The sequence below is a fragment of the Manacus candei genome, unplaced genomic scaffold, assembly GCF_025592945.1.
Source record: "Manacus candei isolate 608988 ecotype Guabito, Panama unplaced genomic scaffold, ASM2559294v1 h1tg000005l, whole genome shotgun sequence".
Classification (NCBI taxonomy): Eukaryota; Metazoa; Chordata; class Aves; order Passeriformes; family Pipridae; genus Manacus; species Manacus candei.
In genome coordinates this window covers 22,602,272-22,627,740 of record NW_026138053.1, presented here as the reverse complement: position 1 = coordinate 22,627,740, position 25,469 = coordinate 22,602,272, and positions in this window count along the sequence as shown.

Below are 25,469 nucleotides of genomic sequence, written 5' to 3'. Positions count from 1 at the left end.
GGCTTTTTTGGGAATGGCTGGTGTTTGGCTGGGCTGCACGGGATCTCTGGTGTCTTGGCTGTTTTGGGTGCTGGCGTGGGCTCTGGGGCCGGCTGCCGGCCTAGGGGTGGCTTTGTTGGGGATCTGTACCTGAAAGCAGAGGGTGGACCCCAAACCAGCACAAGTGCAAGAGTTTTGTCTGAAAGATGGTAAGCCCTCCTTTGGGCTAGAATTGGTTAATGGCACTGGGCTGCCCAAGCCAGAGTTGGGAGTGTGCCTGAGGCAGGTCGGTGGCAATGGGCTGACTCAGGCTGTGGTCGCGCTGGAGCACCCAGCGCAGAGAACTTGCATAGTGTGGCTGCTGCTCTGACATGTTTTATGGCCCTGTGTCATCTTACTCCTGGTCCTGTCCAGCCCCACCACTGCCAGAATAGCCCACAAGAAAGGCTGTTCTCATGAATTTCCCTGACTTGTTTTGGGGTGAGGGAAGATCACACTTTGTTGGATGCCTCTGGGAGCCAAACCACAGCAGCTCCTTCCTAGTTTCCATCGACCTCATGCATGTGCAATCTTACACAAAGGTATGGGGCAATGCCAGGCAGGGGCACCGGTTTGCCCAGGGAGGGATGTGTGTGCAGGCATCAACAGCTTCCAGCACATCCTGGTCCCATCTGTCCAGGCTGTGACAGCTTGGAGAGACCCACCTGCTGGCTCTCCCCCTCTGTTCCACGATAAAGTGAGGCATTTTATCCTAGAACAGACTTTGGGTTCATTAACCCAGTTCCCTAAGGACTGTGTGGACAGTTGCTCTTTGAGGCTTATTTCATATAAGCATGGCAGAGGCTGCAGTTGGCAGAGATGGGGGAGACAGCAAGTTTCTGGGGTGATGGGAGACTGCCTTCATGCAGGGTAAGGGACTCCTGAGCCCAGCTCAGCTCTATCAGCCAGCAGAGAAGCCACACAACTGTGCTGGGCTCTCCTTGAGCTGTCAATAGGCTCAGGGGAGCACTGGCATGTGCTGGTTGCTGTGGCCGTGGGTGACACGGCCTGCCTGGGGCTGAGGATCCAGGGCTGAGAGTACACTGGGGAAGAGCCACTCTGCCTGCTGGGCTGGTTCTTGCTCCCTCATCCCCTCCTCTTCCTTGCCAGTGCTGCCAAAAATGGGCACGTTTCTCCTTTTGTCATTTTTCCATTGTAAGGTTTCCTGCTGGGTTAGGAAAAAAGGCTCATAATTTGACACTGCAATACGGATTTTCTGGCCGAAGAAAAGCGCATTAAGGTCTTGCAGAGTATAGAAACCCAAGTTTTGTTGGGAGTGTTTATATTTTCTAATTACTCACAGATGACTCCGATTGTGCCAGTGTGCAGCTGGGTATTGGACTGTAAGTGCTGGCTGATTTCTGCCCCACTGGTTTACTGGCTACTCCATGCAAGTCTGCCGTTGTTAGAGAGTCAAAAAGTTTATTTGGAAAGGGAGGAAAATGCTGTGAGGTGCCAGTCTTACCTGCACAGTGATCCTGCAGGATGCTTTTGGTGTTTGCTCCTCTCCAGCCACCCTCTTTGTCCCAGGATGGGACTGCCCAGGATCTGCTGCTCTCTGAGTGCAGCTGTTGTAGGTCAGTGAAGTTGCACTGACTGATGTGAGGTAACCCCAGCTCTTGCCAGGGAGAGAGCTGGCCCTTTTGAGGAGCATTTACTCTTTAAAATATAGCAATCAAAAATTCCTCAAGGAAAATGTTTTATTCATTTTTGCACCCCAAGTATTGGCCCAAACTCCCCTTAGACTTGCACATAGTGTTGGGGGGGATTTTCCAGTGCTTCAGTGATTTTATTTAAATATTATTTTGGGAGAAATGTGTCTCAGTGTAAGACTGCCTTATCCATCCTTTTATTGAAAAATTTCCCAGCCCTGTGGGAAATCCATCTGGATCCCCATATGTGTCAGCTTTCAGAATGAAGGGAATAGCTGGAATGTTCCCATCTGAGCATCACGCCTGCCTTTGCTCATGCAGGTGAGTGGATTCCAGAGGTTGGCAGAAGCCCTGTGGAGCAGAGGTAAAGGCTGGCAAAGGATGGTCCAGCAGGATGGACATTGTTCCTGATCTGCAGCCAGTGACTACCTTTTCTTCTGAGTCACACTGTGCTTTGCTCCCAAAGACCCTCTGCAAACATTCCTTTGTATTGCTGGGGTCTTTTCCGTTTCATGTAAGGATCTGTGGACATATTTTGTTTGTTGCTGATTGGAAACTGTATAATGACACAAACATATGTTTTATAGGTTGCATCTTAACACTGTTAAATGGAAATCTGGTATTTACTAAAGGTTATATTAACTGTTAGTGATGACTATTACAGCAAATGCTGACATAATTATTGAACAAGGGCCACTTTAAATTGCAGGCTCCCTGTATATGCCACTGTGCAATACTTCTCTCTAGTACTGAACTGAGAAAAGGGACTTCAAGTATCCAGACCCCTTGATGTATTTATGTGGCCAAAGGCATGATGGATTTCATATGTTGCGAAATCTGGGCTTTCATTTAAACATAATAACTGGGCTCTCCAGGTTGCCAGCTCTGCTCAGTGCCCTCATTCCCCCTTACCTTGATCATCAGGAAACCCCCAGTAGCCAACACACCTTTCTCAGTGCCTGATTGCAACTTTTATTGAGTGATTTGGGGTTTTTTTGTTTGTTTTGCTTTGCCCAAGTCTGCAGACACTGTCACAAGGGCTTTCAGCTCTCAGGGCAGCTTTCCAGTGCAAGGGCACAGAGGCATGTGCCATGGACAGGGGATATTGTCACAGAGTGGGATGGCCTCATTCTGCTGTCACCATGGGACTGTTTTAAGGTTGGGATCATCCTTGAGGTGAACTGTGTGAAGGTGGGGTTGCTGTGGCTCTTCTCTGTCATGGTACCCTTGGAGCAGCCCCAGTGAAATGCTGCTTTCCATTGGGTCTGATGGGGAGGGAGGTGAGGAAAGCTGGAAAGGTTTGGTATGTCAGGAGAGCAGACATTTGGGAGCTTGTTAAATTGGGGAAGGAGGGAAGAATATTGGTTTTATAAAAAGGAACTTTAAATGACTCAGGATTCAATAAAAGCTCCATTTCCAGCTGAGTAGATTGGGTTACACTTTGGATTGTGGAGTTGGGGGGAAAAATAATCCTATGCCTCTCGTTTGGGTGTGTGTGCTGGGATGTCTGTGCAAAGATGGGGCATGACCTTCTCTTGGGCTCACAAGGGCTTAGGGGGAGATGAGATCTGGGGTTTGGAGCTGGTCTCGGGATCTGTCCTGCTCCATCCGTGCCCAGGATGGCACAGAGCAGCCTCCAATGGCTGCTTATTAAGGAATGTGCCTTTGATGGTATAGGGCACCTGGGAGCACTAAATAATAACTTATAATGGGCCAGATAAAAATAAAGACTCATTTTGTCCTGGCTGTGGCTCACAAATGGAAGTTATCATCTCTCCTGCTCTCCAGAGGGGCTGGGAAGCCTTTGCTGTCTTAGCAGTATGAAACCTTGGGTTGCAGGGTGGGAAATGAGGAAGGGGCTCAGGTCTTGTATGCTGGGGCTTCAAAGCCTTGAATCTCTGCTTTGAAAAGCTTTCTCCCTTTGTGGCTCTCTTGGGGGAAGATGGATCTTGATGAAGATTCTGAACTCTGTGCTGAAGTTTCTCCTCAGGGACCTGTGGTGGGACAGCCATTGTGGGTGCCTCAGTCAGAGCTGCAGTGGCTGTGTGGGGCTGCTCTGCTTGGGGAGATCAGGGAAAGCTGCTTATCCCCATGGTTTTTCTGGCTGTGGGATAGAGCAGGTGACTGAGGCAAGCACCATCCACCCAAGCAGCCCACCATCCATTAGGACACCTTAAGGCTTTGCTGGTCTTGTGTACAAACCTTCCCTGTGGGGATGTATTCTTCTGGTGGCCGTGACAACTGGCTGTGGGTGCCCTTGGCCAGCCAGAGAGAAAAGGGCTGCATGGAGCAGCAGCTCAGGGTGGGGAGGGAGTAATGGAGCAGCCCAGCAAAGCAGTGTCCTTACAGTGTCCTTATCCCAGCCCAGGGAAGGAGCATCCAGTTCCTGCTACCCCTAAGGTACCCCCAAGATGCATTTAAACCACAGCTCATTGTGTGCATGCCAGTGCTGTAAACTCATAACTCACTGTGCTTATTGTGCTTCTAGTCTGCTTTCCCAGGAAAATGAGTCCTGCCAACAGCTCTCTGCCTGTTCTTCCCTTTTCCACCCCATAATTTGTTTCCAGATTTGACTCAGCTGACAGTAAGGTGACAAAGGTGACAAAAAATCATATTTGTGAGAAACAGGAGGCAGTGAGCAGGGTGGTGCTGGGGATGTCCCCACCAAGGACAGGCTGGTGTGGGAGCTTTGTGCCCACCAAACACCAAAGCCCAGGAACCTGTGATTTCAATCCCTGGGCGTTCTTGGGGCTGGGAAGGAATGCTGGGCTGCTCTGCTTCTGCAAAACACAGCCTGGGGCATCCACATAAGCACAGGCAGGTGCTGTTTGCTCTCAAGGTGGAAATAACTTTAGTAAATCAAGGGGACTTTACTGCCTTTAAGTAAAGCTGCTTCCCTCCCTGCACCTTCCCCTCTGGAAAAGCATTAAGGGGGTAGGGAGCAGAGCTGCAGGAGAAGAGGACCTGCTGGCTGGGCTGCAGGGTTAGGCACTGCCTGCCAGCCCTGAGGGCTTGCTGATTTAATATTTCTTGCATCTAATAGGAGCAAAGAAAGGCAAATAGTCCATGAGGAGAGTCCCACAGCATAACCTATTGGAATAACAGATGGAAATATTATATTTTTTGAAACATTCTTGCTGCAGAGCCTCCTCTTTGAAGTGTGTTTGAGCAGAACACATCGTGCCAAGAACAGGGGGAAAAGCTATTCATGTCAGCAGAGCTGGGAGCTCAGGTGTCCCAGATGCTGCAGAGCTCCAGCTCTCTGGACCACTCACCCATGCCAGGCAGGAGATGAGGGTCTGGCAGGACCTGTCCACTGCAGGCAAATCTGCCAACTGTGCCCAGGTGAGATGGTGAATATGGGGTTTTCCAGAGCTGTTATTCCCCAAGAGTGGTGCTAATGCCCTGTGCTCACTTGCAGCACTGCCCAACTACATTTGCACTTAACACTTTTTTCTTACGAATGATGAATGATTTTGGGGAAGGGAAGAGCATCAAAGGTTTATGGAATCCTTCTCCAAAAACATACAAGCATAGTTTTTCCTTCCACCTGATGCTCTTGTTCTTGGAATGCAAAATTTCATATTCATTCAATTTAGGGGGAGTTATACAGGGAGTGTGGCACCCCCAGGGCTCTGCCTGAGGATGTGACATTAAGGAAGAGGTGAAGAAAATGGTGGTGGAGGAAGTTTGCAAGAATCCAGCAGCACTAAGGGAGCTCTTCAGCTGGGAAAGTGCCCCTTTGCCTGGCTCCCACTGGGGTGGCTCTGCAGGGCTGGGGACACCCAGCACAAAGCACCCAGGCTCAGAGCAGAGGAGGCCCATCTCACGGGGCACCGAGGGCACAACTCGGTCTCCCCAGTTAGCAGGGAGAGGTTTGGGTTGGAAGAATCTTCCCCCAAAACATGCAAGAAGGATAAAACAAGGTCAAGCAGTGTGACAAAGTTCTCAGGTCTCTTTAAGAGGTGCCCTTGGGTCAGTAAATACCATTGTGATCTGCAGAAACTTTTTCTGAGCCCCGGCTGTGGAAGAAGGTGGTTCTTGGTGCTGGGCTGGTGAGTTTGCTCCTGAGATGCTGATGGGGGGGCTGCAGCACACCTGGGTGGCCCTGGCCTGGAAGCAGTCCTGGGGGGACTGTGCTATGAACACAGCATCCTCCTGCTCACAGCTGTGTGCTTGCTGCCTGCTGTCCTGGGCATGGCTGGCAGAAGAGTGGCTGTGTCCCCTGCACCAAGTGAGTAGGAAAATGGGGTCCCTGGGTGGGAGAGGAACAGGGCAGTGCCTTTTCTTGGGCATCATGAGCGGGGAGGGTGATTGTGCTGGGTGTGGAGAAGCTGCATTGCTCTGGCTTGTCCCCAGCTCAGCCTGGCCAAGCAGGGCATTGGCACTGCCCAGAAATATTTTTCTGCCTCTGAGCAGACAGATGTGGCTGTTCTTAGAGCTGTTGTGTGCTATGGGTAAGTGGAAATGTGTAGATCCCAAAGGATGCTGTGCCTCCAAGGGATTAGCAGGAGAGGCTGGCTTTGCACTGGTGGATTTCCTGAGTTGGTCTGGCTGTACAACATCAGGATGAGCATATGTGGGTCCTCTCCGTCACGCAGCTTCAACATGTTTTCTCCTCACAGCACGGAGCAGCACTAGCTGCTGGGGGCCGTCCTGTGACAGCAGGCTGCAATGCCAGCCCATACCTGTTTGATCTCATAGTGCAAAGACGTGTGTGTTATGAGCTTGTGATAAAGTTCCTGTGATAAAGCAGTGAAGATGTGACAGCTCCAGACAGGCCCCCACCCCATCCGCGCTCTGGGATACAGATGTTGGCCGTGCCACTCCACACGCTGCTGGTGGATGTTCTCGGCAGAGCTGCTCCAAGAAGAGCATTTAGGACTTGCAGGGGTATTTGGGAACTTGTTTCCATTCTGCTGGAAGTGAAGTTCGGGGTGCTGTAGGGCTCTCGCCGAAGGGAATCAGGGTGTGAGAGCTGCTTGCTGAGTTGTCCCAGCATGGCAGCCACACATCCCGGGTCTCCCTTGTCCTTCCAGGGGGTAGACAGAGGAGCCTGAGGAGTGTGGACAGATTTCCATTCCTGGCCTGGGCTATGGTGCTTGTGAGCAAAGGCTCTGCTACTTCAGCAAGGGAATTTGATTTGGATGAGGCTGCAGTGTATGTGTTTACTCAGGGCTTTCCCTTCCACCTCTGGCTCGCATTCTCTCTAAGGGATGGGGAAACTGAGGCACAGAGACTCACCAGTGTCCCTGCACTGCCATTGGGCATGGAGCACAGAGCCCATGGAGCAGTGTCCTGCCCTTGGTTCAGTGAAAAGAAGTGGCTGGACACAGCTCCATGAACTCTATGAGCTTCCCATGTGCTCCATGAGCTCTCGGGCAGCCGGAGCCATCTTTGCTTCTACCGGCCTGATGGCAGTTCCGCTCCTAATAAGTTAATCTGATGGGTTTTGTCATGAGCAAAACAAGAAATCACGTTTTTAATAATAAAAAAAGGGTCCTGCATCTTGTTAACATCTGGAGTTCAATCATTTCTGTGCTCAAAACTGTGGAATGCTTCAGCACAATATAAATCTTGCCACTTGCTGTACATGGGCTCCAGATGGGGAGGGAGAGTTCATGTTCACTTGTAATGCAGATGGGTGCTGGTGGCTCTGACTGGAGCTGCCACGGTGTGTGGATCTCCTGATCCTGTGCTGGGTGATGTTGGTGAACCCCCCAAATGGGATCTGACAGTGTTCAGTGCCAGGTGTTTGCATCTGGCATGGCAGGGTTGTGTTATAGTGCTCTTGTGCCCATGGTGCCCATCTGGAGAGGGGTGAGGTCTCCCCATGGCCCAAAAGCTTGTGATGCTGGAGGCTTCTCAGCACCATGGAGTGATGGAGCCACAGCCAGGCACTCCCATGGGACCAAAGCAAGGACCAGGCTGGGCATCTCCAGTGGGTGATGCACAAACTGCTCCCGGGACCCAGTGGCAAGGCAGGAGCTGTGTGTCCCCTGATGGGCTATGGCTGTGGTGATGGGACCCTGAGCCCCAGTGGGCTTGTCCTGTGCAAGCATTCCCACCTCGTGTTGCACCCAGATCACTGATAAATATATTAAATCCTGGAGCAGAGCTGTGGGATGCCTGGCTGTTAACCTAACATCAGGCTGAGAATGAAGCATTTATCCTTGCTCCACTCCTTTGCCAGGCTCCAATCCAGATCAGTTCCTTCCCTTTTGCACAGCAACTAATTTCCTTAATAATCTCTTTTTGTGGGGTTTTCTGAAAATCTGAGTGTACCCATGACACCATGAACATTTTTAATGAAAGCAGAAAAATTTACTCTCTCTGGAAACTTAATTTTCACCTAAAAGAAACTTATATTGCATTTTTGTTCAAAACCAAGATTTTTGCAGCTTGAGACCAAAATTCAATGGTTTTTTTCTAGTTTTTTGATATTTCAGACAAGTCAGGCAAATTTCCACAAAAATGTTCAGGGTTTTTTGTTGGGTTTTTTTTTAAAAAGCTGCCTTTGAAAAATGACCTGCTACAAACTGTTTAGATGGAAATTTTTCAAGCAGCCACAGTCAGGGTATTGATGTGAGAAAGGCAGTGGCAGAGCTGCAGGCAGGAATAGGAAATGTGTGCTTGGAGAGTTGGGGAGGTTCTGCTCTGCTTGTGGTTTTGTTGGTGTTATAGGTGAAGCGCAGCGGTTTGGCCTCTCCATGTTTTTAGGGGTTTTGGGGATGTCTAGAGTGGAGACATCCTGTTGTATCACAGAGGTTGGTTTTCTGTGATAACATGAGGGTTTACAAACCCTGATATGTAACCTGTGTGTCCGAGTCTCTTCAGGAAAGCCACTGGCAATGTTTTTTTTAAGGCACGCGTGTACTTCGAGACCCTGCCCACAAAAGTACACGAGCTCTTCATTTCCATTAAAAAATGTTTGCCTGAATGCCTTCTGAGGGTCTGGGTTTTGCCAGCTGGTATCTAGGTCTTATCTGTTCCTTCAGGCATTTAGATATCTTTAAGCTGCCTGGCTCTCAGTTCCCAGTGGCTTCAGAGGAGAGTAGGGATGTGCCTGCTGGCTTTCCTAAATAGAGATGCTTTCCTGGACGAGGGCTAGATCAGTGTTCTTGGTGTGGCTTTGACGGATTACCTACAGCTCTGACAACCCCCTTCCCCCAATTTCCATCACTGTCTTATTTATGGGGAAATTGAGTCCAGGCATATGAAAATCATTTTTCATTTTTATCAGTTTGGCTGGAAAACTCAATCTGCTCCTATGCGAGGGCTGGTGCAAATTCAGTGCTGCTCGTAGGCAGCTCTTGGTCAAGAGGTGAAATGAGGGCCTTGAGGCTGGATTACTGCATAGAATCTTAGAATATCTCATGTTGGAAGGGACCCACAAGGATCAACGAGCCCCACTCCCTGCTCCTCTCAGGACTAGCTAAAACTGGTGTGCTCCATCCTGCTGGATGGGACCTGCTGTGTTTTTCAGGTGGTCTGGAGAGTGTTTTGGGATCTACGTGGGCTGAGATCACCCATGGGTTTTTAAGCAATGTGTTTCCCTGTGTCAGGCTAAGTCTGCAGAGGAAGTTTTGGAGATCTGCTTTAACTAGTGTTGATTAATGCCAGGGTGATGGTAAGGAGGGTATGTGTGTCCCTGCCACGTGGAGGGAGGGTGCCAGCACCTTGGTGTGGGCCTGGCAGAGGTGACTCTGGAGATGCATGAGGAGGCAGATGTTGGTTGCCAACACAACCAGACTGGTACACTGGTCAAACCTCACCCTTCAAAACTCCTTTTTCCACCCCAGAAGGCTTGACTTGTGGCAAAATGAATGCTTCCACATAAAATGTCAGGCCTTTTTTTGAAAAAAGCTCCAGTTTTAACTGAAAAACCCAAAAGAACCAAACCGGAAATGAAAATATTTGGGCTGGAAAACATTAGTTTCCCAGAAATTAAAAAAAAAAAAAAAATCAGGCTTAATTGTTTTGCTTCCCAGGTTTGTTTTTTTTTCCCCTGGGAAACCATCTACCCTTCATTTGACAGAGGAAGAAAGAGACAGGCAAAATAAATCCATGGTGATCTCAGCCAAGCTGATCTGGGGGGGAAATTCCTTCCTGACCTTAAAATCAGACATCTGGTAGCCCCAAGTACTTACAGGATGCTCACCCAGCTACTGGGGTGGTTTTGCAGCACCCCAGGAGTCCACCAAAGTCCTTTAACCACCTTAGCTGTGAGGGAGAAGGGAGAAGATGGATTGGAAGTCATCTCCTCAGGATCAAAGTCACTTCAGGCTTAAGAAGTAGGGATTAAAGTTTTACCCATGGCTGTCCTGGTGTGGGTTTGTTGCTGACCAGGCTGTGGCTCTTTCATGCTCTGATAACCCAGTGAGGAGGAAGGGTCCTGGTTCCTTCCTCAGCTCTTCTAGTGGAGATATAAAAGGCAACTCCCTTGGTTTGCTTCTCCCCTTGTCTATGGTTGAATAACTGTTGATGTTGTTTGCTAAACAAGAGCGCCGGTGGCAGAGGAATTAGAAGAAATCCCTTCTTAATTGGAAACAGTGAGTCTGTGTATTTTTTCAGTTGTCTATTTTGGGCCTTGTAAAATTAAAGTTATTAACTGTAATGCAGCGGTTTCCAGATTCCCACAGCCCTTTACAATAGCAGGGAAATTCATCCCAGGTCACTGGGAGCCTTTAATGAATACATTAAGGCTTATTATTAAAATAAAGTACTTGCAGCTTTATGGGAGACATCTGGCAAGGATGCTTGTCTCTCTTGAAGGCTCCCTGAGTGTCCTCTCCCAGCGTGCACCACGTTTGTCCCGGCAGAGGCTTTCAGGAGCTGTTCCCCACACAAGGATTCCCACAGGAGGCTCTGGGAGACAGAGAGGGCCTCTGCTGTATGTGATGGAGGGTGGTTGGGCCAGACCTGCCCCTGTGATCGCTCCACTGATGTTTCTGGAGCCGACCAGCCCCTTGCTGGTGCTGCAGGTAGCGGTGTGAGCCCCGCTGGGATGCTCCAGCTCAGCAGAGCAGATGCACTGGGGTAAAGCTGCTTCGTTCACCAGGGTGATGTGCAGGCTGAGCCGAGTCTGGGCTAATCCCAGGCAGAGGACAAAGAGACTGGGCAGAACCAGCTGACCTGGCACAGGCAGGGTCAGCTTGGAGCCAGCTGCTGGCCAGCTGTGCTGGTGAAAGCACTGAGCCAGCAGGGTGCTGCAGCTGATAAGGGACTTCGTATCGCCTCCGGTGAGCTCCCATGCAGCGCTGTGTAGTTACATCATAAACCAACTCCTTGGTGCTGCACAGAAAGCTGGGAGCCAAATCCTTGGGGTTTAGGGCCAGAAAGCGTCCCAGGCTCCCTGGGCTGGCACCGATGGGAGCAGGTAACTTGCAGCCAGGGTGTTCACGTGCCGACGAGAGCGAACCGCGGCCAGCGGGGCTGCGAAGGGGTCTGGAATGGCTGTGATCTTATCGCTGCTTTATCTCTATCCAGCCTTGATCTCGGCAGAAAGCGGGGCCACGTGGCAGTAATTGTGTTAGGAAAACAAACTAATCTCCAAAGGGACAGAGAGCAGCTGTTGGGCTCTTGGTGCTATCAGGGAAATGGATGTGGCCTGCCAGCTTGCAGCGCTGTTCTGCTGGAGCAGGGGCCAGGCAGGGGATGGAGGGGGCAAAAAAAGGGATTAGAAGGAACTTTGGACTGCCAGGCGAGACTGAAGGAGTGTTTGTTGTGGCGTAAGCTGCCCAGTGTTACCTGCCCTGCTTTGTCAAGAAACCCTTTGCTTGCCAGAATGTTTGAGAGGCATGGTCTGGTGGATCAGGTATGGGAGTAGGGAGAGCCAGGTTTAACCTTGGCAGATCCCTTATCACCGTCTGCCTGATGTCTCCTTTGTGCTCCGTGTCTAGTTGGGCAGCAGGTTTGCAGAGCTTTCTCTTAGTGTTCTCCATATAAGACTTGCCCTGTGCCCCAGGCACCCCAAACCCTGCTGCTGACTGTGGCTGAGCTGCTTGTCCTCCCTCCCTACCCCACTCCCACTTCTTCAGTCTGGTCTGGGAGTGCACAAGGTCTAGCTGGCAGGGCATCACTGCAGGCTTGAGGACCTGGAGAGATGGAAAAAACTCTTGGAGATGCCTCTGGAGATTGGGCTGCAGCAGGAGGAGCCCTCCTCTGCAGCCTTTGCCCAAATTTGCAGGGGAGAGGAAACATGCAGTGTGGTCAGTCTGGTTTGGAGCTGGTTATCTCCTGCAAAGCCATAGGCAAGAAATTAATTACAATGATCCTACAACTGCTGTGCTTGGCCCTCCCCACAACTCTCCTCTGTGACTGTGTCTCCAGCCCAGGAGCTCAGGCAGGAAAACACAATCTCCCCTCTAAATCTGGAGTGTGAGTATCTTTGGGGTGGTGGAAGACAGGGAAAAAAGCAAGTGGCAAAGGCAGACAAGCCCCACAGGTTACACATGACCCCCCCCCCCCCCCCAAAAAAGCTGAATCAAGCCCCTGGCATTGAATAACCCCAAATTTGGGGAAGGTTAAAATCCACCTCTGAAGTGTCTGGCTCCAACCCAACACAAACATTATTGTTGTTTCTGGATTATGTAGTTTAACAGAAAAGAAAGTCCTATCATTAAGTAACACCAACAAGATGCACACTTGTGTCTTGTATTTAGTCTGTCCTACATATTCTACTAAGGCTCCAATTGACTTGAAAAATCAAAAAAGCCCAGAATTACACAGCTCCCAAAAGTTTTCCTGAAAATAAATTTTTGCCATGTTCTGCCCTGCAGTTAATTAAGACTTCTATTAAATGTTGACAGGAGCTTGATAATGTAATATGTTGCAGCAGGCTCTGTTCGTGGTGTTATAATTATGGCAGTAAAACAGTTTCCATTATAGCCCTTCTTTTCATAAGCTCATAACTTTTGAAAACATTCACTTTTCAGGTTGAAATTTTTGCATGCCTGGCCCTTACCCAGTGGGGAATTTTTTTGGAAACTCTGAGGAAAAAAAAAAAAAAGCCATGTAGTCTTTTTTGAATTATGGGGGAGAAAATACGAGCTTTTTTCAGCTGGAATATAGGTGAAGGGGAAAAAGGTAATGACATATTTTTTCTAAATAGATGGATAGTAGAAGCATGTGATACCTGATGCTTGCTTTGGAAATGGATAGGCTAGGCTTTGCAGAGTGCCTGGGGCATGTCCCATCCAAAAAAAAATATCCTATCTCTGACTTAAAAGCCTTGATGAAGCCAATGACAGAGCCTCAAGAGAATCCAGTTGTCACCCATGAGAAGTGACTCTTGGTTGCAGGTTAAAAATAGAGGTTGATAATTAATAACTCTTTCCTCCTGGCAGCATTTTTGAGGCACTGACAGTATTTCTCATCTCTCCTGGGGATGAGGAGTCAGTTCTGAAAAATTTTGTGAACTAGAAAACCAAAGGGTAAGATCTTTAAGGTCAATGAAAATATTTTTCTTTGATAATTTCAAGCTTCCTGTTTTGATAGGTTTCTTTTTTCCCTAGAAGCAGCTTAATTCTGAAGAGAGAAGACCTTTTCAACTAAAACCCTGGGATGTCACTGAAGGAAATGTAAAAGCCAAACATTTGGACAATTTGGAAACAGATTTGAAGGGTTTTTTCCAAGTTGAAATAACTGTCTGAACTACCCTTGCCTGCAAAACATTAAATGGGCATTTTCCCACCAGCCCCTTCCCAAGCCCATTGCACGGGGAGTTTCCCAGCTGGCCTGTGTCAGACAGTGGATGGATGCAGAGATGGGGCAAATGAGGTGGAGCCTCATTGGCAGGAGCAGCCTGAACCACTGTGAGAGTTCACTGGACTCGTGATTTTAATTCTCCCAGGGCACGAGCGCTGTTTGGCTCCAGGATTTCATCCTCCTCCTCAGCCAGCACCACCATGGTCCCTCAGGAGGCGCTTCAAAGGCATGTGGGTCCCATGGGGCATTGAAGATACAGCTGACCTTCTATTACAGCCTTCAAAAGCATCTAGGATGATTAGGAGTCTACCTCCTGATGGGACCTTTAACCACATGGAAGGTGGGATTTCAGCTCTTAAATTGTTTCTGTGCTTTTGAAATAGGCCTGTTGTCTTGGCTGGGGCTGGTTCTTCTTAGTTGCTGGCAGTGCTCAGGGAAGGACATGGGAGTGGGGTCAGGCAGGAGCACGGCTGGAGAGCGATGCCTTTGCAGCATCATGTCCCTTGGTGACACTGGGCTGTTTTCAGGCAGAGCTAAGAGAAAAGGTGTCCTGGAGAAGGATGTAGAGGATGAATGGAGGCACAGACCTGCTTCTGAGAGGTGGCAAATGCACTTTGGCAACACGAATGACTGATAAATCAGAAATAGACTGGCTACTCTCAACCCCCTTGTCTTCAGCAGTGGATCAAGGGATGTCTAGCACTAAGCACAGTAGTTACGCTTTTTTCCTCCTCTCCAAAGCAGGGCACTGGCTGCTCAACTTGGTCACGTGTTTATGTGTGGCTGCACATTCCCCACCCAGGGCTGCAGAGTTTTCTGCAGCTCCTTTCCCAACCCGCCGCAGAAGAAACAACCGGGTAGGACTGTCAGCGTGGCACTGGGGTGGGTCTGCAGGCTGTGCTGCCCCACGTGAGAGGGGCCAATGTCCTCCCCACAGTGCTGTGCACAGCCCCTGGCCGGCCTGGCTGCTTTCTTTGGCGTGGCAGGAGCTCTGCTTGGCTCTGGCAAAAGCTGTCTTGACACTGATGTAATCGAAATCCAGATATCACTGGGGGAGGCTTATCTCCAAACATGCCCAGCCCTGGAGCCAGCACCCCCAGCACGAGCCCACTGCCCGAGGCAGCGCCAGGAGGGTTGTGTGGCTGGTGTTGAGTAAGTCAGCTCAAAATGATGGTGTGTAGGCATGCTGCCAAGACTTGGAAAGGAGATTAGGGCTGGAAAAATTTGCCTTGACTGTCAGACCCAAGGGTCTTTGCTGACCTGGAGCATTTGTCTTTAGACTTTGCTCCCTGGAGCGTTCCCAGAGGGCTTCCCTGTCAAGGTAGGGGTAGCAAGAGGGATGTGCGACCCAAGTCCTGCCCAAATACCCTCTCTGGGTTGGCTCCAGTGACTCCAAGGAGCCCCAAAGACAGAGGCAATGGAAAGCTCGTTCTAGGAAGCAGACCCAATTTGTATCCTTAATTGGAGCCAAGGGGGAATGTAGGCTTTCGAGTAGGATTGAGGCCAAATGTACATACCAGAAACAAAAGAGAAAAATTCTCCATTGATTTAAAAAAAAAAAAAAAAAACACACAACAAAAAAAACCCTTAAATGCTCAAAACTTGCTCATATTGAGTTGGACAAAAATGGGATGAGCAAAGAGGGATCAGAAGGTAGGAAGTTACACCAGTACTGCACATGTTGAGAAACAGGTTTAGTCCATAGAGTGAGATGTTCAAAAGTTTTGTGAACACTATGAACACCTTTGGTAAAAAATACTGTAGTCATGGTGTGGTGGAAAGGAGCTGCAAAAGGAAGAATGTCAGAGAGGTTACATTAGGTTCAATCAAAAGGTTCAATCTCTGGTGTCCATCCACAGGCAGCAATGACTCCCTGGGGGTGGAGCATGTGGGATGGAGCATGTATGCTGTGATCTTTAGAGCCAAGGGTTGCACCTGGCCTGTAGTTTCCAGATAGTTCCCAACAGACCAGCCTTCTTTAAGCGTGAATCCGTTCCTCCTTCATCCCTCCATGCCATCCTCTGGTGTCAGATCCAGCAGGACCCTGTAGGAGGCAGTCTCTGGATTTGTGTCACTGGCAGTGGCATGGTGCTGATTTTCAGCTCCTTACCCCAAATTTCCAGCAGGAGTGGAAGAAACTTCAACCAGTGCTGTTCTCAGTGGGTCCATGTCAGCAGTCTCTGCTCTCCTGGGGGGTTTGTCACTGGGTGTTTCCCCTCATGGTGTCAGGCTGCTTGCAAGGAACTTGCTGGTTGAGTCTTGAGTATGTGCTGGTGCTGCACCTCGTGGTTGGGCTCAGACTTCCCTGCTCTCCCACTAACCTGCTCCTTCCACCCCAATTGTTTTTGCAGACTGCGTCAATAATCGAATGTGCAGAGGTAGCAGGGCACGGATCTATGTCTGAGCCCTGCTCACATTCAGTACCCCGAGAGGGAAGAGAAGAAGTGGGGGGGAAGGCTTTTATCCCCTTTTTAAAAGCAGGAACATGGGATGTGCATTAGGCTTTCTTCTTCAGAGCGTATTCCTGCCTTTCTCCTCTCGCAGCTGTCCCTGGACGCGCGCACCCCGCGCCCCTCCCCGCGCATTCCTGCACAAACCCCTTTTGTTCGCTGCCCTCAGCCAATATCCAGGCAGCAACAGCAGCCCAGATGTTCCCTATCAAACTCCGAGCCATGCCAACAAACTTTGGCACACATGAAAGTGCGCTGAGGAATGGGCCTCCGCAAATACCATTTCTTTTCTTCCCCCCACCCCTCCGTTCCTGTAAGTATTTTTAAATGTTAATGGCTTCCACGCCGGGACAGCCGGCGGGGGGCTGCCAAGCCGGGCTCGGGGGCGTCTGGCAAATTAGTGGTTCAGGTATCCCCGGCGCCTCGGCGGGGCTGTGCTGACCTTGAGCCCCTGCTCTGTTTTCCCCAGTGGGAAAAGGCCGGGGCTGAGCTGGTGCTGTGTTCCCGTGGGCAGTGCTGTTTGGAGGCAGTGACCCGCAGCCCAGCCCGCGGTGGGGAATGCAGGCAATGCCTTGTGGGCGATTTGCTCTGAGTCTGTTTTCTCCTCGCACTGTCAGGGCTGGTTTGTGACGACCTAGAAAAGCACAGTTCAAGATGCTGCGGGGGCTGAGTGGCCCCTTTAGGCTTGGCTTTGCCACAATCCCAGTGCTTGGTGGGTGTGGAAGTGAGTTGGGTTTTTGGCTGGTGTGGGATGTAGTTTTTCCTCATCTCTTTCTCATCATCTCCCCTGCAGGCAATTCCTGCCGCTGTCATTCAGCTGTGAGCCCTGAGTCATGGTGCAGATGGGGCCACTGTGCTGACCAGAAGCACTGTGAGCACCACAAGCTGACAGAGATGACCAGGAGGAGCAGGAGCTGAAGAACAGCCTGGCCAGGACTCAGCTCTACAAACCAGAATCGAGCTGGCTTTGGCCATGGGCGGATGGGTGAGTGCAAAGTGAAAACCTTCTTCTGCCCACATGACTAGAAAATCTACTTCTTCTGAGTAAAACACAATCCCGAGGCTGTGCATGGATATGTTTCAATGGAAGCACCCTGATGTGTAGATGTGGTTACAAGCTGCTGCAGGTGGGAGCTGCCACCCCTTTATGCTCCTGTGCAGGCTCAGCTCTACCCTTTGCTGCAGATGTTTCTCCTCCCATCTCAAACAGCAGAGCCATGTCCCACCTCTCCATCTCCATCACTAAATCCCAAGGGATCAGTGCCAGATTTGGTGCCTACCACCCTAACTGTGGAGAGACAGCCTTGGAGAGGAGACAGCTGAACAAAGCAAAGGCTGTTTATGGCAGAAGATCCATTCTCATCTAATTTAAACATTTGTTTCAGCACCAAGGCTCTTCAAAGACTGCCTGAACTCCTTTTTACCCATCCATTATAATGGCAGCGATTTATTTTTTCACTCCTCTCTCACACTGAAAAGATTGAAGCATTTTTACTCAAATTAAAAACAAAAAAAAAAAGAAAAAAAAAGAATTCCTATCTGGATGAAGACCAGGGCTTGCAAAGTTTCTAGGAAGAGTGGTGAACCTCTCTTCCTGGCAGTGTGCTTATCTGAGATCATCTCCTTGAGGAGTATGCCAAGATTTCCACAAGAAGGGATGGCACATTGTCTGCCTCCTCCTCTCAGCCAAATTCACTACAAGGTCCCAGGGGAGGGAGAACAGCTCAATTCCAGCCTGGAGTTGAATGGAGAGGAAGCAATGATTTCTGAGAGGTTCAGAGGAACAATTAGATGTGCACTCAATAGCCAGGAGTGCAGAAGGGAGAGGAAAGGGGTTTGCACAATCCAAGCACAGGAGACAGCTCTGGCTACAAGGACATGCTCTGATGGGCAGCAGTGAGCTCCTGTGGAGGGGCCTGACTGGGTGAACTGGAGTGGATGAGGGCAGGAGCCATTTCCAGAGACATCCTCCCCATCCCCAGGCTTGTGCCTCTTGCACTGGTGACAGAGATCCTCAAAAGAAAGTGTCAGCTGCACCCTCTGTATCCTTGTCCTGGCCGTGGACCTCGGAAAATAAATGCAACCTCTGAGAAAGGGTTAAGGTAAAGAGGTGGTGGAAGAAAAATGGTCTGAGCCGATGAAAACCCCCTCTCTGGAGGGAGAGAGAGAGAGAAAGGGGAAAAAGACTGTGGTTAGTTTTTTTTTACAATGGATTTGCAGAGACTATTTCTAGAAAGTGGGAGAAATTGAGCTTCAGTCTCTGGTTGCCTTCATTAAGAAGGGAAGGTGGCACCACTGAATTTGCCATTAAAATAGTAGTAATAATCGTAATAAAAAACATAGCCCCTAGATTATCCTATTTTAAAATAAAATAAAATATAAAATCAAGAGGTAGCTGCCATTTCACATGTGGTCTGGTTTAAATCCTGGGAGCAACGTGGCCCCTGAGATCTAACCTGTTGGAGTAGATTCCCGCTGTGTTCAAAGGCAATGGCAAACCCTTGAATTTGCTTTCAAACTTGGGCTGGGGCTGCTAAGGTTTTTTTGAAGCCCTGAGCAAGTTGAGGAAGATCTTTTCACGATCAAGCAGTCTGTGGGAAAAATATATTGGTAGGCTTGCATGGAGGGAACAGTTTGGGATATGAGGCAAGTCTCTCTCCAGATGCTCTCTGGATTGTTTTGTGGCTTATGCAGAAAGTCTGCAATCTTTGGGGCTTCACATAAAACCTGGAGGACAAAGGTCTTTCCTGTAAGCACAGACAGAGTTAGATTCCCCAAATGAGGCCAATTTCAGCAGTTGATCTTCATTTAACACTCCCAAGCCAGATGAAAAATTGCAGACTGAATCTGACCATGTGTACTTCGGAAGGTTTTCTAGTTGCTGGTGCACAGGTGTTGCTCCAGGGAGGATGCAGACGTACCCTGACAGACACTGGCTCAATAATCCTGCTTTTCTGAGCTGGATAGTCCATATTGGATTCAAAGGCAATGCTGGCTTAGTCTCAAAACTCAGGATATCTGTTTGTCCTCCCCAGTTCATCTTCAGTTTCTCCGTTTGTGAGCACATTGCTACACTGAGCACATGGACAGGGATTGCAGAGCCTTTTCTCCTGCTAGTAGAGGGATCTGGAAACAATTACAAGCTGCTCATGCTTAATCACTCGGGTAAATCTTAAATGCCTGTCTTAATATTTTGCAGGACTGAAGATGGCATCTGAATTTTTGTGGTGTGCAGGTTACACAGCAGAGCGCACAGACTTTGACAGTTTTGCTCTGTGCATGTTTCAGGGGTCCTGAGGACCCCACAGCTTCTATGAAATTCAGGTACAATTTCAAAGGAAAACTAAAATACAAAGGGGGAAAAAAAGACCCCAAAGTATTTGCCTGATATTTGTACAAATTGTCAGCTCAGTCATGTTCTTATGAACCTTTGCTGAACCTGACCATTTGTATCTCAAACTGAACAAGAAGAGAGTACTAAAAGAATTTAAAATATAAAAATAAAAAATGAAATGCCCTGTGAAAATGAAGACAACCAAAATAACTCACAAATCCAGGCTGAAGTCAGTCAATGACAAGACAAAACAATAGAAGTCTTTCTTTCCTTCCTTAAATATTGAAATGTTTCACTTCGGCATTTTCAGGCTGAAGCAGATTACTTTATTGAACATCATTTAGTTTGAAGCTTTCTTTTTTGTTTTCATTTTCAACGGACTTAAATTTAAAAGGAAGTGAGTTGTGTGTTTTTGCTTGACTTTTAAAAAAGATTAAATAGTCTCCAAGCAAACCAGAACATTTTGTTACTGGTCAAGCAAAATGTTTTTGGTTGACCCAAAATGAATTGAGATGTTCTCATTATATTAAGCCTTTCCTATTCAGCTCAGGTCCAAAACCAGAATTTTCCAGCACCAGAAGAAACCAGTCATCCTTGTTTTCACCTTCCTGCTGCAGCAGTAAAGGTCTAATTTGGGTTGCTCCTGTTTTAATCAGAGCTTGCTTTATTAACCTCTCCATTTACTGCAGGCTGAGGTCTGTGATATCAGTGTTTGTAGCCAGGGTGTGGTACAGATCACTCTCCAGCTATCTCAGATACCTCACCAAGGAGCTGCTAAGCCTCCCTGGCCATCAGCCTGCTTATTTACAGGCTTTATAGCTATGGTTCAAACCCTGCCAGTGACACCAACACTTGGAAATCATCATTAGTGTGTGGCCCTAGTAAGCCTGTGGGTGTCAGCTGCGTGTGCAGTCATGGCAGTATTCAAAAACTAAAGAAAACACTCTCCTCCCACAGAAACCGCTGAAAAACAACTTCTACACAAACATTGTGAAAGGCAGCAACTGACTGGTGGGGAGGACTTTCCAAAGCCATGGAAGGAAGTTACCTCCTAAAGCCTCGGTAAGAGCCAAGCACTCTAACTCAGCGATCCTTTGAAAGCCTCCTCCCAGTCCAGCCTCAGCGAGGAACCCTTCCCTGACATCATCCATAAACAGGTGGGGGCTTATATCTCTTTTGTGTGTGCTTGTTACAGGGAGAAAGCATCGACATTCCCTGAACTTTATTGCAGGAAAGACCCAATGTTTCATCTTAAGGACTTCCAAATTGTTGCAGGCATTGTCTGTGGGCTGGCCAGGGCTGCAGGTGGGAGCAGGTCATCCCTCGGAGCTCTCTGGGTGCTCTCTGAAGCACAGGCCCTCCAGACATGGGGCACCACGGGTGCTGCTTGTTCAGAGTGACGCTGGAGTGCTGCACCCAAAATTTGCTGTGCTGTCTCAGAGCTCCTGTTTATAGCACTGAGGATAACCTTGGGCTCCCTTCACCTCTCAGGCAGCTGAGGGGATGCTGAGGTCCTAACCCTGCACATCTGTCTGTTGTAGCTTAAGTGTTTGCAGGATGGGGAGGGGAATTAAGATTATGTGTGTCCTACAGCTTGCTGGTCTCCAAATGGGTTCCTTGGGTGCTCTTTTTTATATTTCTTCTTTATATTTGTGTTACAGACACCTCCAGAGACCCTGAATGAGGAGGAGATGGCTGTGCTCTGGACAAGGCTCCACGGAGAAATATCTGATATCTTACAGCAAGGATACAGGAAAGGTGAGAGGATGGCTTGGTTTGCAAATAGGCAGGTGCTGTCACACATCCTTCTTTGGCACTGAACACGTGGCCTAACCTGGTGTCCCTTCAACCACCTGGGCTGAAAACGAGCCAAACCAGTGTGCACTGATTCCATGCTGTGCCTTCACACAAACAACAGCACTTCTGGGGTGCCCTGTGGGGATGCAGCAGGATGGGAACAGTGTCCCACACCACACCCTGAGGATCACCTGCATTTCACTTGCAGAAGGGAGTTGTCTCAGCCCAGTGTGCTGTGTTGCAGTGGTACAGAGGTGGGAAAGAGGAGAGGACAACACAAGCACGTGGTTTGTGAAGCTGGAAGGAAAGACATGAACTGGCTGGGCACAGCTGTCACATTGGTGCTGACTGGCACTTTATGGTAGGAAAGGGATTTTCACATCATGTAATGCTTTACTGCAAATACATATTACAAGCAGTGCTGGCTCTTGGGTTTGGCAACCATCTGTCCCTCTGTCTTGCTGTGAAAAGACAAAGATTTCCCACAGAGACTCTTGCAGGGGTGGCAGGACCTGCACAGCTGATGGCACTGAAAGTGGTGCAGCTGGTGGTGCAGATGTGTGTGCCCAGGGGGAGGGTGATGGGGCTGTGACAGCAGCAGGAAGAAGTGGGAATGGTTTGGGAAGTACCACTGTCATGGGAACAAGGCTGGGAGAGGTGTCAGGAGCTGGCCAGTTCTCAGCTGGCAGCAGCACACCCCGAGGGATGTGGGTTGTCTCTAATGGGACAACATAAATGATGCAGCAGAGCAAGGTCAAAAATGTTGCTCAGCAGCCTGAACCCATGAGGGGTCTGGGAGCCTCCCTCTCTCCTCTGGAGCCTGTGTGGGGATCCACACACCCAGAATCTCCAAAACGTGCATCTTGCTGTCCCGGGGCTGCACTGACCTTTCCTCTGCCTTACCCAGCAGATGTTTGTTGTTAAAAATACCTGAATGGAGACTCTGTGGTGGTCTTGAGTCAATTCTCTCCACCTTTTGCTGCCCTGGCTCATCTCTCGCTTTCTTCTTCACCTATCCACCACGGGCACTGAAAACATTTCCCCTGTCTCTTTACAGCTGTGTTTTATATATTTAAAGGCTATTATCATGTCTTCTCCCCAACACTTCTCTCCCATCCAGACTAAACAACCTCAGCTCATTCTCTTGAGCGTGTAACAACAATAAGTTTGTTTGATGAAAACTCAATTTGTTTAGTGCAGTGGTTCTAATCACTCAAGTTATGCCAAAGATAACAAACATTTAGCAAATTTCTCTTCAAATCTTTAATTTTATCAACTGTTTTGACAGTTAGATTACAATTTTTACACAAAGAGTTAGAATGAAAGCAATTGCTTTCTAGTTTTTCTGTATAAACATTTGAATTATGACTTTCACATTAGGCAATGCAATTAAAAGCATTATAGAACTGTCATGAAGTATTTAACTTGGGGTTATAAAAAGTATTATTTTAATGATGTTTAAAAACTATTTAGAAAGTATCTTTTTAAAGTAATTAGCTACAACAATATTTCTTTAGCTATACAAAAACATGTATCAATAATTACTCATTTCCACTTCTTTCAATGCTCAGTGCTGGTTTTCCCAGCCAAAATGGTAAATTTATAATCTTCAGGATATTTCTGGTAGTAATGAAGTTTTGGTTTTTTTTAATTTTACCAACTTTTTTTTTTTAAGGTGCTTTTAATTAGCGAGCTTTTAATCCTGTTTAAGATTTTTTTTTCATGCAAATAATTTAAGATGAGGAGTTACTACAGAATATTTTTGTCTATGTCGAAAAATGAGGTGAGAAAGACTCCAAAAATGTCAGTAGGAATGTTAATTGTTTGGTTGTTTTTTTTTTTTAAAGAAAACATTTATATTGCACGCTGAGCTTTCTGCCAGTTCAGATGTGATTTTCTGAAAGCCTAACTCATCTTAAGGGAAAAGCTCAAAAGCTGAAACAAGAAAACGTGAGGTGGGAACCTTAAAAGCCGAGATGTTTGTAGGCTCAGTTTCAAAGCAAACATATCACTGTAACCAGACCTGTCCTGGACAAACGTGCTGCTCTCCCCACCCAGCTCTGCTGGTCACCAGCCCTGTGTGGTGTGGGGTCCCCGTGGGAACACCTCACCCCAGTTTGGCTGCTGACAGCCCCAGGTACCATTGGGAAGGGAAAAGTGGTATCTGCAGGTCTGGAGGGGGAATTTGCAGCCTGCTGGAGTCCATGGCAAAAATCAGACAGTTTCTGTAGCCCTGTTCTGTCTTCCTGTTCCATCCCTCTGGCTGCAGTGGGACTTCAGTCCAGCCCCACAGGTGCTATGGACAGCCCTGAGAGAGATCTGCTGGGAGCACTGCTAGGACATATCCCCGCTTTCCCTGGGACCTGAGGAGCAAAATTTGGACCTTTTAAAGTAAAACAGCTGTGAGTTCAAACCACAGCCTTAGACCAGGGGTCAGGACTTTACCCCTAAGGTAACTCAGAAAGGTAACTCAGAGGAAGCAAAGCCACAGACTTAAAGTTGCTGTGTAAGTCTGCCTCTTCACTAGAAAATGTGTACAGAGCCACAAATCAAAAGATGTTGAAAACCTTTGGTTTATATGGTTTAAAAAGCAGGTTTCTGATGTAGGTTTTTTCACTCAATACCTCTTTATGTAAGTGGATTTTTGTTTCCTTCTATGAAATTCTTACAAACCAAAAGACTGCCTTGGTCCCAGAAATGACAGTGCTGACTTAATCCCACTTACCAGGCAGTGAAAGGGAACAGAAACTGAGGAAAAGGAATAGTGCTGGGGGTTTTTTAATTCAGTTTTTTCACCTTAATCCAGAATGAGAATAATTCATTTTACAGCAGAAACACTGCTTCCATTAGATGTACCTGCATTTTTGCATAACTCCTCAAGTCAGCCCATTGCAGTAGGGCCAGTAACTGCAGGATAACACTGGGGTTACATTCTTGAAGTGTTTCTGGGGTTTGAATCACTGGTACGGTGCTCACACAGTGCCATGGCTCATCTGGATGTGGTGGTTCTTCCCAAGCCAGATGGGATAATATTGGCGCAAGATACAGTGGATGGATACAGTTTGGATGGATACAACGGATACAAGTTTAATAGTACATGTTAGAAAGAGGACTAAATTGATTTAGGAATTTTTGGCTGTGTTATTTTCACAATGTTTTATCCTCATGTCTCTTTAGTTAAATGTCAGAGTCCTTGGAAGCTCATGATAGGGTCTGAAACACAAGCAGAAAGGAAACGTCCCTATACAAGTCTCACATTAGGGCTCAATCCTCTCCTGGGAAAATGTTACTTTGTGTGTTAGTGTGACGGTGTGCAGAGCAGTGCAAGAATCAAGTTAAAAATATATTATCTAAGTTGGGGAGCCCCTTGATGGAAGAGCTTATTTGGCTCTTAAAACCCTCCAAAATTTTCAGTATGAAACCGATGCAAATTGAAGTTATGTCCTGGTACAAATTGCATCTGTCCCGGGTTGAAATGTCATCTGAGGTCTGACCCTGAGGTCTGACCTGGGGAGCCCAATTTGCCAGCCTGTGATGACATTTCCACGCTGATTTGGGAACTGCAAGAGAAGAGATGTTTCTGTGATCTGTTGGTGCTCTCTGCTTCTGGAATCAGCAGACTCCAGGCCAATTAGACCATGAGATAACAGCAGCAGTCATGGAGGTCTCCAGGTCTGTTAGGGAGGGAGCAGCTCTTGAAGCAGGACTCAAATCCAGATACAGGACTCAAATCCAGCCCCAGATGTAGCAGGAAAGTTTGTGTTGTTCCTGGGGATATTGGTCCAGGAGATGGGAAAGTTTTCTGTTTTCTCTTCTTGCCTTTTCAGCCTGCATTTTAGCAAAATTTGCTTGGAAAACACTTTATTCCTAGGTGGCAAATGTTCAGTGCCATGTTCTGCTCATAGGACTTTAGACAGCCAGAGAACATGGTCAGCCTGTGTTTTCTAAACCTGCTGTCGGTAAATGCTCCATGAAATGACTTCACTGGGCTGTAATTGTTCCTGGAGCAAGCTGGCCCAAAGACCAGCAATTAAACCTTTGGCTGATGGAAGCTGTTAGCATGGATTGCTGCTTTGCCTATGGCATTCCAGTTAACAACTCTAAACTCTTTATACTTTTTCTATAAAACACGTGGGAGCTCTGTGCCTGGAATATCTGTGGCAGTAAAGTGAACATGGTGCTTCACTTCTGTTCATAGCACTAAAACTTGGAAGAGAAGAAAGAGTCAAAGTTCAAGAAGTATGTGTTTGTACTTCATGAAGCACATTCAGTTGATATCTGTGGGTTTGGTGCAGCCCTTTACTGTGTTTTAGAGATCAGAACAGGTTTAGATTCATGACTCTTATAAGGGCATCTAAAAGGGAATTAGGTGCCCACACCTTGTTGTAAGCCAACCCTTGCTGGGCTGGCCAACACTGTTCCATTGTAAAATTCAAGCTGACACCTGGTTCTGCCATCTGGACTCCCTGGAGTCTGAGAGTGTTTGAGTCAAAGTTGGATCATGGCTCT